The sequence below is a fragment of the Engystomops pustulosus genome, chromosome 7, assembly GCF_040894005.1.
Source record: "Engystomops pustulosus chromosome 7, aEngPut4.maternal, whole genome shotgun sequence".
Classification (NCBI taxonomy): domain Eukaryota; kingdom Metazoa; phylum Chordata; class Amphibia; order Anura; family Leptodactylidae; genus Engystomops; species Engystomops pustulosus.
This window is the reverse complement of record NC_092417.1, coordinates 22,918,511-22,929,254: the sequence shown is the minus strand read 5'-3', so window position 1 is coordinate 22,929,254 and position 10,744 is coordinate 22,918,511. Positions and strand designations below refer to the sequence as shown.

The window sequence follows — 10,744 nt, the reverse complement described above, 5'->3', positions numbered from 1 at the left end:
CTTGTAGCACAAAGACACCCAGAAAGTCTAATAGGGCGATGACTGGGTCCGGCTTCTAATGATAGACGTGTAATAAGTAGATGCTGATACATCTAATGTTATGTCCCACTCATTTCAATGGTATGTAACAAGTTACAGGTGAAGATATCTGTCAAATCTTTCTGGGGTGGGATAAAAGTAACGCAACGGGGCTCATGTACTAAGGGCTTTGCGCCGCACTTTAGTCGGACTGTTCACGTTCTTCATGCTGCTTCCATGTGACACATATTAGGGGCGTGCAGTCAGACGGTCCTACTGATACGGACTGAGCGCCCAATTTAACTTTTAAATTGTGTTGCACGCCCTATGTTAAAGTTACACCACAAAAAAGATGGTGAACTCTATAGGACAGTGATGGCGAACCTTTTGGAGACCTAGTGCCCAAACTACAACCAAAATCCACTTATTTACCGTGAAGTGCCAACAAGGCATTTTATACAGTAACTTATCGCTACCTGTTCTTCCACATCTTTCAATTGTATCGCCCCCCCTGAGGCAACCAATACAGTTGAAAGACGGAGGGCAAATTCAGACTCTCGTTGTAGTTTCTCTCCGGGGTCTCTCAGTACAAGAAGAATGGTGGGTCCAGCAGGAGGACCTCCAAATATATTGCAGTTCTGTCACCACCTTTCTTACTTTTCCTGCAGTTCCTAACAGCCAATGAGGTGTCGCTTTAAAATAGCGCTGAGAGCAGAATCTCTTAAGTTGCCTGGGACTAGGTGGATTTGGTCCTATTTGGTGAACTCTGTCCTGGGGTGATGGTCTGAGTGCCCACAGAAATGGCTCAGAGTGCCACCTCTGGCACCCGTGCCATAGGTTCGCCACCACTGCTATAGGACCTGAGCGGAGAAGCGACACATCCATGATTTCTGGCGCACGATCTTAGTGAATCGCCGCACGCTGCATTATACACGGGCAATGCACTTGTGAACTCGAGCGGCATTGTAAGTAATTGGGCCCCAATCTCTTGCAGTCATTATGGGATATGTAATGTATAATGAGTTCTCCATCACAGATCTACAGTTTCCTATTATTTTATTACAGGTTTTCTGCCAGTCACCTACAAAACGGAAGAGGTTCAGTGAAACAATACGCCAACATCCGTTTTTTGCAGACATCAACTGGTCGGATGTATCATCAGGAAGAGCGCAGCCTCCATATGTTATGAGACCAGTAAGTACATAGGAAAGATAAGAATCAGGTCTGCTGGAGCACAGACACTATCTACTCTCAGGACAATCATTGTGCAGATAAGTCCTGTTCTCATGATCCATCTCATTTCTGTATCTTCTCTCCTAGTCTGAGGAAGTGGACTATCATCAGACCGTCCCCCTGCACACCCTGCTGTCATCTGCAGAGGCAAGGAAGACCCCAATAACATCTGCGGACAGGAGACTATTCCAGGGCTTCTCCTATACCAGCCACAGGTGGAGGTGATGACCTCAGTGAGGACCATAACAGCAGCCGGCTGGACCATATGATCTCTGCCCGGGCTACAGAATATCATAGACTCTGTCTCATTGATTGGTGAAGGTGAGTTCAGCGCTTATCCCTATTATTATCTATTAGACACATTTGAGTTTTTACAAAATGTTCCTGTGGTAGAGGCAGGATCAGGTGATGGGATTACATGAGTCTATATTGCTCCGCCTCCCATCCTCCGGGCGAGAAATCATGGTTTGATTTGTGCACCTTACCAAGCTTTGGATTCCTGCTTTGCTGATCTCAGACCTGACGAGTTGAGCAGATTGGGCGTCTCTTTTCGGCCCTGCCTAGGCTGGCTGGTTGAAGCCCTGGTGCGACATTACTGCTTGGCGATCCTAAATTGTGGACCACAAGCTGAGGAACCGAGGGCTACTGGTCAAATGTGTGAAAAGGCAACGCGTGGAGCACCTTGGTCTGTGTTGCGCTGGCCACGTGCTCTGCTCGCCGGGGGTCGTAACTGCGCTGGTGCCGCGGGCGCTGAGTGTGGGGACGGACCGCCAGTGACCGGACAAGGGCTTGGGCTGGTTGGATCTAGGACTAACTCTGCTTTGTTGATTTCCCTGTAGCAAATGTGGAAAAAAGGATTCCGTGTCCAGCTTCGTCCAAGATATTCCAAACTTTATTTATGGCATAATGTTAAAATCCCAAAGTGAAATAAAGGCCAACGCGTTTCAAACGGTGGACCCGTTCTTAATCATGGCTACACAGACTAAAACATACAAACAATTTAAAAGCACATATGCACACACAGACACTCCCCAAACCACTGACGTAATGTGCATCACTTCCGGAAATCCTCGAATAACATCAAAGGTAGGGGAGGAGATGAACTGAGCTATCAGATTCGTAGACACGTATATGTTAACATTTGGTATACACAGCGATATTGTAAAGTTACATCCGAGTCTAGGAAAATGTATAATAGTCCAAATAGTGAGATATATATAAACAGACAAAGTATACTTTGAAAGAAAAGGTGCAAGTCAGTTCATCGCTTTTGAGAGGTTGGGCATACAATACTGTTAACAAATAACAAATGTTTGTAGTTACAAATGTATAGGAGTGGTATGCAGCAATAGGAGAATTCAAATTGACCCCAACATCACAAAGGTGAGAAGAGTGGTCTGAAAAAAACAACAAAAAAAAACCAAAACACTCTTCTCACCTTTGTGATGTTGGGTTCTCCTATTGCAGCATACCACTCCTATACATTTGTAACTACAAACATTTGTTATTTGTTAACAGTATTGTATCCCCAACCTCTCAAAAGCGATGAACTGACTTGCAGCTTTTCTTTCAAAGTATACTTTGTCTGTTTATATATATCTCACTATTTGGACTATTATACATTTTCCTAGACTCGGATGTAACTTTACAATATCGCTGTGTATACCAAATGTTAACATATACGTGTCTACGAATCTGATAGCTCAGTTCATCTCCTCCCCTACCTTTGATGTTATTCGAGCATTTCCGGAAGTGATGCACATTATGTCAGTGGTTTGGGGAGTGTCTGTGTGTGCATATGTGCTTTTAAATTGTTTGTATTTTTTAGTCTGTGTAGCCATGATTAAGAACGGGTCCACCGTTTGAAACGCGTTGGCCTTTATTTCACTTTGGGATTTTAACATTATGCCATAAATAAAGTTTGGAATATCTTGGACGAAGCTGGACACGGAATCCTTTTTTCCACATTTGCTACAGTTTATGCAGCCCGTTCAGCAGGGCAGTCCGTGCCTCGTTGGATCTTTCCACACGGTTTGAGGTGAGCTGGACTTTTTGTTGTTTCTTTTGTTGATTTCCCTACCTTGGAACTAATTTGCCCAGTAGGGGTTTACTAATTAAAGTCACTGGATTTGATTTACCTGCTGCTATCCTGGACTGAGGCCTCTTTCACATTGCCGTTGTTTTTCACCTTTGTGGTTCAGTGATTTCCAAGTATGCCTCAAAAGATGATGGATGCAGTAAGGGTTTTATGCTGGAACACTAGGGGGATTAAGCGATAGATAAAAGTGCTGTATGATTCTCCCCGTAGTTAAGCACTTAGGGTCCGTGCACACGAACGTGTGATTTCTCCAGTCCTGTATTTCGATGCCGCATGAGCCCGTATATAAGTGATGTTTCATCCGTATTGCACGTAGGGCACGTATGGCACCTTATCTGTATAAAATATGGTGAAATGACAAATGATGAGAAAAGCTTGCGCAACATCCCCAAATTTGGTCACCTGACCGGCCCAGACTCCATTTTGTCTTTTCTGAAAGCGAGGTTAGACTCCATTGCTGCTTCTGGCTGTGGTTTCTGGCATTTATAGACTCTGGTGATGCTGTACAATCCTACAGATGATTTGCTCCTGGACTGTGTCATTCTGCGGCTTCTCTGAAGGCGTTCTACAATGCTGGAGGAGGAGCCAAAGACGACTAGACGTTTTTGGGTTCATCCCATTGACGCTGAACTGCCGAGGAAGGGTCACTTTAGGAACTTGTATGATTATCTGCATCTGGATACGTTTTATAACTACATTCAGATATCTGTTCGTTATGTTGACCGTCTTTTAGCGGACCTGCGATCCGGGCTCCGGTTTCAGGACGCAAACATGAGGCGGTCTGTCACACCAGAGGAACGGCTCATTGTGACACTGCAGTAAGTTTTTTTTTCCCAATAGTAATGATTTTATCTTTTAATTTCTAGGTTTCGTGCCACCAGGAATTTGTTTTCCTTCACTGCATTATGAGTTCCTGTTCGGTGTTTCCAGCATTTCGTTGATTGTGAGAGCGACCTGCAAAGGGATATGGGAGCGGCTGAGACCTGCGTTGATGCCTGAGCTGACTGCTGAAGACTGGATCCGGATATCTGACGGTTTCCTGGACTCAGCACAGTTTCCGAATTGCATTGGGGCGCTGGATGGGAAACACATTCGTGTGAAGAAGCGACTCACTCAGGGTCCCAACTCTTCAATTATAAAGAATATTTTTCTGTGGTTTTGTTGGCTTTGGCTGATGACTACAGGTTTGTAGTTGTAGATATTGGGGCCTATGGAAGTTCTGTGGATGCAGCGGTCTTCAGGGCTTCCAGAATGGGTGAATGACTTCGCATCAACCAGCTCACCCTGCCAGAGCCTAGATACCTGGATCTACTGGACCTCCTGCACCATTTGTGATCATTGCTGATGATCGGAGGGTGCAGTTCCCTGGCTGATGGATGTCATTAGTGGACTTTGAGGCTCTGGACTATTAGATTAGCTTTTTTATTATTTTCTTATTTTTTGTTTTTGGTAGTTTAGTGTAGGGCCTCACAAGAGATGGGGCCCCTTGACGAGGGTTGTGAGCTTAAAACTTCTTTAACCCCTTTGTGAATTGTTGCATTTTGGTCAACAAGGTAAAATGAGTCAAAGGAGTTAACCAAGACCCCATCATCTTCCAAATTACTACATTAATAAAAGTTATATGCACATTACTTTGTCTTGTGTGATTATTGTAAGGTGTAAATTTCTATAGTTATGAAGAGGGCACTGATGTGCGCAGATCCAGGCAATGTAATAATGGCACTTAAAATTCGGATATAACTGTGTACAGCGATAGCAATGGAAGAAATGCAGGCAGTACTCCAGTAGTCCATGACGTGTGGATATGGGATGGACCCCCACTTTATTTTAAAACAGTTTAGACAAGAGAAAAACACGGTGTATGGAAAAAATACACAACCACATAACATAATGGGTGAAATGGCCACAGCTTTATTTGAATCACAGGAATAAAACAATCAGAGGAGGAGTCAGGTGACATGCTAGGGGTGGGATTCCCCAATACCCCAATCTAAAGCTGCCTGACATACAGCACCCGGCCAGACATCAACAAAGGGGGGCGGCACGCTCTGGCTGCCATTCTAGCAGAGCCAGTACACTTTAAGGGCACCAATGACCCTAGTGAAGATTATCCATTGTGTGCTTCACCACCATGCCCGCCCCTGGCTGCTTTTACCATTACCAGAGCCTTGAGGCTGGCCACTTCCAAAGCTCAGGCTGTTGACCACCATGAGCTTTTACATCCTCTATAAGTTAAATTAGTCCACCAATAACTTGCCTGCACCTTCCACCTGACTCCTCCACCGCCACAAAGAGGCCATTTGACACCTTAAATGGACTCGACCGCCACCAAACAACAAAAATCCCATCAATGGGAATGCAATGGGTTAACGAATAAAGTGTTGAGAAAATTACCAACACAACCCACATGCACAAAGTGGTAAAACATTGCTAAACTCCAAATTCTACAGATATACCAAACCGTGTCCAACAATATAGTGAAGCAGGTGGAATAACTGCCCTCGGAACCAAATATATTCTGAAAAGACTAAGTACTAGACACCAAAAGTGTAGATTTATCTCCCCACCGAGTGAGAATATCGCTTACTGTATCTCCAGTATCTAGAGAACCACTAGTCATACTTCAATACATGTATCATGCACCAATACTATTGACAGAACAGACATGAAGAGGATAGGTAAAGAAGAAGAAAGTTTATATAAGTATGCACTGCCACGGCAAAGCCCCTGACAAAATGTTCAAAATGCTGTGCGATGTCTGTGCGATGTTACTTTGCTCAAAAAACACGCTCAGCGTGCAGAGAAACCACAACTACCATATCCACAAGCCGCAACCTCCTGGCAAGTGGCGAGAGCAGAATGTGGCCATATCAAACCAAATCCATAAATATCATTTTTGCTCAAAAAACACGCTCAGCGTGTAGAGAAACCATAACTACCATATCCACAAGCCGCAACCTCCTGGCAAGTGGTGATATACAATGCACGCACAGCGTACAAAACCAACACTCTAGTGATCCACCAGCCGCTATCTTCTTAGCTAGTGGCGTAACTAGGTGTGGATAACCGAACCAGAACCATCTTCTCAGGGACCGCCCCTTAGAGAAGTGCATATATGTCTCCACATATAATCCACTAGCCACCAACCTCCAAGCTAGTGGTGTAACCAGGTGTGGAGAACTTGTCTCCCATAAACCATAATTACGCGCACAGCGCGCGAGAGCCACATCCCCAGCTCCACATAGCCGCCAACCTCCTAGCTAAGTGGCGAAAGAAGATGTGGCCCTAGACCAACCATTGGAGACAGTAACATCAACCACACATAAGACATTATATAAATGTACCAAGGGCCTGGATATATAGGATCCATTTATCTTACAGAATTAGGTGCAGCAGTGACACTGACCATGTGTCTGGCTAATTCTCCAGCCATTTCATGGGGATAAATGTAATATAATATTACAATGCTAATTCACCATTATAGTCTGAGGTGGCATATAACCCCCTCAGTATTGTACCATGTACCACTCATGTAATCTAGAATGTATATATATATATATATATGAGTGCACATAAGGTATACATGGACAGTCCATAATATAGAAGCCACAACTAAAGGCTAGTTATATATATATGTAAGATACAGCCTGATCCATAACTACAATAAAGCAGTGAGATGGAAGTCATGTACACTACGCCAGGCACATAAGCATCTGAATTCAACATGTGGTGACTATATAGCAATGACCTGGGATGGGCTACTATAGAATCCGTATGTATATCAGTGACATGGAGGTTTTATTCAGATAGCTAAGCTTCCCATATCCAGCCACTACAATTACTCAGGTCAATGCTGGGCCACATAGACCAGAAATGTGGGGGACCTGCACCTATCATGGTCAGTAAATCACAGTAAGGTGTAGGCCACCAAGACTATAGAGAACCGAGATTATAAGAGACTAGTAATAGTGCAGCCTCCATCTGTGATCATGTACATGTGCTCTCTCTGGGCAGTTCCTCTCTCCCTAGTGTATAATACATGTAACCTCCCCATAACAAGCAGAGTAATGGTGTACATCTGCCCTCAGTCTCTATCCATTAGGACAGAACTCCTGAAGAAGCTCCAGTATGGAGCTTGTGATTGCTTTGCCATATCTGTGCCACGAGGATTGGTACTAAAATAGCCATGTGTACCTGTGTCATGAAGGTATAAATGTAACCTTAAACCGTATACAAGAGGTCATTACCCTCATGTAAATTAGTGATATATGCAGTGAGTGAGGTAAGTACACCCTCATCACACAGCCTCATATAAATGAGTGATGTGTACAGGGTGCGAGGTAAGTACACCCTCATATAAATCAGCGATATGTACAGTATGTGAAGTAAGTACACCCTCATATATATCAGTGATATGTACAGTATGTGAGGTAAGTACACCCTCAAGTAATTCAGTGACCTCATATAAATCAGAGATAAGTACTGAGTGTGAGGTAGTTACATTCTCATATAAATCAGTGATATGTACAGTGTATAAGGTAACTACACCCTCATATATACCAGTGATATGTACAGTGTATGAGGTAACTACACCCTCATATATATACCAGTGATATGTACAGTGTGTGAGGTAACTACACCCTCATATATATCAGTGATATGTACAGTGTGTGCGGTAAGTACACCCTCATATATACCAGTGATATGTACAGTGTATGAGGTAACTATATCCTCATATATATCAGTGATATGTACAGAGTATGAGGTAACTATATCCTCATATATATCAGTGATATGTACGGTGTTTAAGGTAAGTACATCCTCATATCGATCAGTGATATGTACAGTGTGTGCGGTAAGTACACCCTCATATATAATCAGTGATATGTACAGTGTGTGAGGTAAGTACACCCTCATATATATCAGTGATATGTACAGAGTATGAGGTAACTATATCCTCATATATATCAGTGATATGTACAGTGTTTGAGGTAAGTACACCCTCATATATATCAGTGATATGTACAGTGTATGAGGTAAGTACACCCTCATATAAATCAGTGATATGTACAGTGTATGAGGTAAGTACACCCTCATATAAATCAGTGATATGTAAAGTGTGTGAGGTACCTACCCCTCATATACATTAGGGCATTATGCAGTTAAGCAATAAGATGACATATCAGCCATGTATGTAGTATGTGAGATGACCTGGGGCAGATACATGATTAGTTATCTCCCCATATACAGCGCTGTATACACTGCGGTCACCTGCTCCCCTATACATAAGTGTCTGTCTGTACTTATCATGGAGCATCACATGTGAGGAGCAGGAACATGAATACACATGGACTCCCATCCTGCCACAGCTGCCATGTGTAAGACAGCTGGGAGCAGATACATGAGGAGACCTGAACTATCATGTCCACATTACACTAGTAAATAAATAAAGCTCCCATGTAGCATAAAGCAGCCATATCTATAGTGTGAGGTATAATCTGACAGATATCGCCGCCATATCTGCAGGGTATAAGATGGCAGGGAGCAGACTCCTGAGGAGACATGGCTGAGGAGACATGGCAGCTTCTTACATACCTTCAGGCATGTGCACATTACATGAGGTAATGCTGCTCCCCTGTAACATTACCAGTCATATCTACAGTGTGTGGGGTTATAAGCTCATGGATCTCACAGCCATAGCTGCCATGTGTAAGATGGCTGGGAGCAGGTACATGAGGAGACATGGAGACATGATCTCCTGTGGTAATGATTAATTCCTGAGGTAAAATCCTCTCATATATGATGTGTAAGCTGAGTCTACCCTGGTACATGATGTGTGAGGTGTATGTGGTGACAGCAGAGTGATATAAAGTGGTAACCCCAGTGTTATACTTGCTGAGTCTGTCAGACATGTTTCTTTCTGTGCTTCTAGGGAGAGAAAGAGAAAGAGAGATACAGGACAGGGAGTGACATCTACTCCTGAGCCCCTCCCCTCTTACATCACTACACTATCCCACCCACTCTGTTCTTACATCACTACACTATCCCACCCACTCTGTTCTTACATCACTACACTATCCCACCCACTCTGTTCTTACATCACTACACTATCCCACCCACTCTGTTCTTACATCACTACACTATCCCACCCACTCTGTTCTTACATCACTACACTATCCCACCCACTCTGTTCTTACATCACTACACTATCCCCACCCACTCTGTACTTACATCACTACACTATCCCACCCACTCTGTTCTTACATCACTACACTATCCCCACCCACTCTGTTCTTACATCACTACACTATCCCACCTACTCTGTTCTTACATCACTACACTATCCCACCCACTCTGTTCTTACATCACTACACTATCCCCACCCACTCTGTACTTTTAACAAGGACCATCATCTTACATCAATACTATCATCTAAATTCAGTCGTTATAGGTCCCCCTTACCACCGTCATGTTCCTGCTTCACTACACTATCCCACCCACTCTGTTCTTACATCACTACACTATCCCCACCCACTCTGTTCTTACATCACTACACTATCCCACCCACTCTGTTCTTACATCACTACACTATCCCACCCACTCTGTTCTTACATCACTACACTATCCCACCCACTCTGTTCTTACATCACTACACTATCCCCACCCACTCTGTTCTTACATCACTACACTATCCCACCTACTCTGTTCTTACATCACTACACTATCCCACCCACTCTGTTCTTACATCACTACACTATCCCCACCCACTCTGTACTTTTAACAAGGACCATCATCTTACATCAATACTATCATCTAAATTCAGTCGTTATAGGTCCCCCTTACCACCGTCATGTTCCTGCTTCGCCTATGGCTCCGCTGTTGTCAGTACTGTAGTTCAAAAAAGTGGTGATTTATAGAGAATGTGACAACGTTTCTGTGTTCACCACCTTATTCAAGCCTTAACACCCAAATGTTGCCACAATCTCAATAAATCACCACTTTCGTTGAACTTCTGGACTACTGGAGTGCTGCCTGCGGTTCTTCCATTGCTCTTCATAAGGACCCAGCCAGGACCTGTGGAGGCTTTGCACCCTCCTTATTGAGGAGCTTGTTTGCACTGTGGGGACTTGTATCTCCTCATCCATAAGTACAGCCATAGTTATGTATAGGGATGGGGGTGGTGAAAAAAAAAATGTCTAATGCATTTTAAGCAGACAGGTTTTACGGTTCTAATGTCCAACTGCGCTGTCTTTCAACCTTGTTTACAGGGGCTCAGAAGTCTGGGAGAGGGGGGTGCGGAGGAGTGAAGAATTAGCAGCCAGGGACAGTAATGGTGCGGTGCACATCGAGAGTGGGAGGACAGTAAGGACTCATGGTCTGAGCCCTCTCTGTACC

At 43.9% G+C, this 10,744-nt stretch overlaps 1 long non-coding RNA gene across 1 annotated transcript; it reads left to right on the top strand.

Moving 5' to 3' along the window:
* The first annotated feature begins 1,125 nt into the window (after positions 1-1,125).
* On the top strand, positions 1,126-4,300 carry LOC140068735 (uncharacterized). Its single transcript, XR_011848532.1, has 3 exons — positions 1,126-1,212; positions 1,339-1,572; positions 4,216-4,300. It is a non-coding gene; the product is annotated as an uncharacterized lncRNA (long non-coding RNA).
* Positions 4,301-10,744: the final 6,444 nt, after the last annotated feature.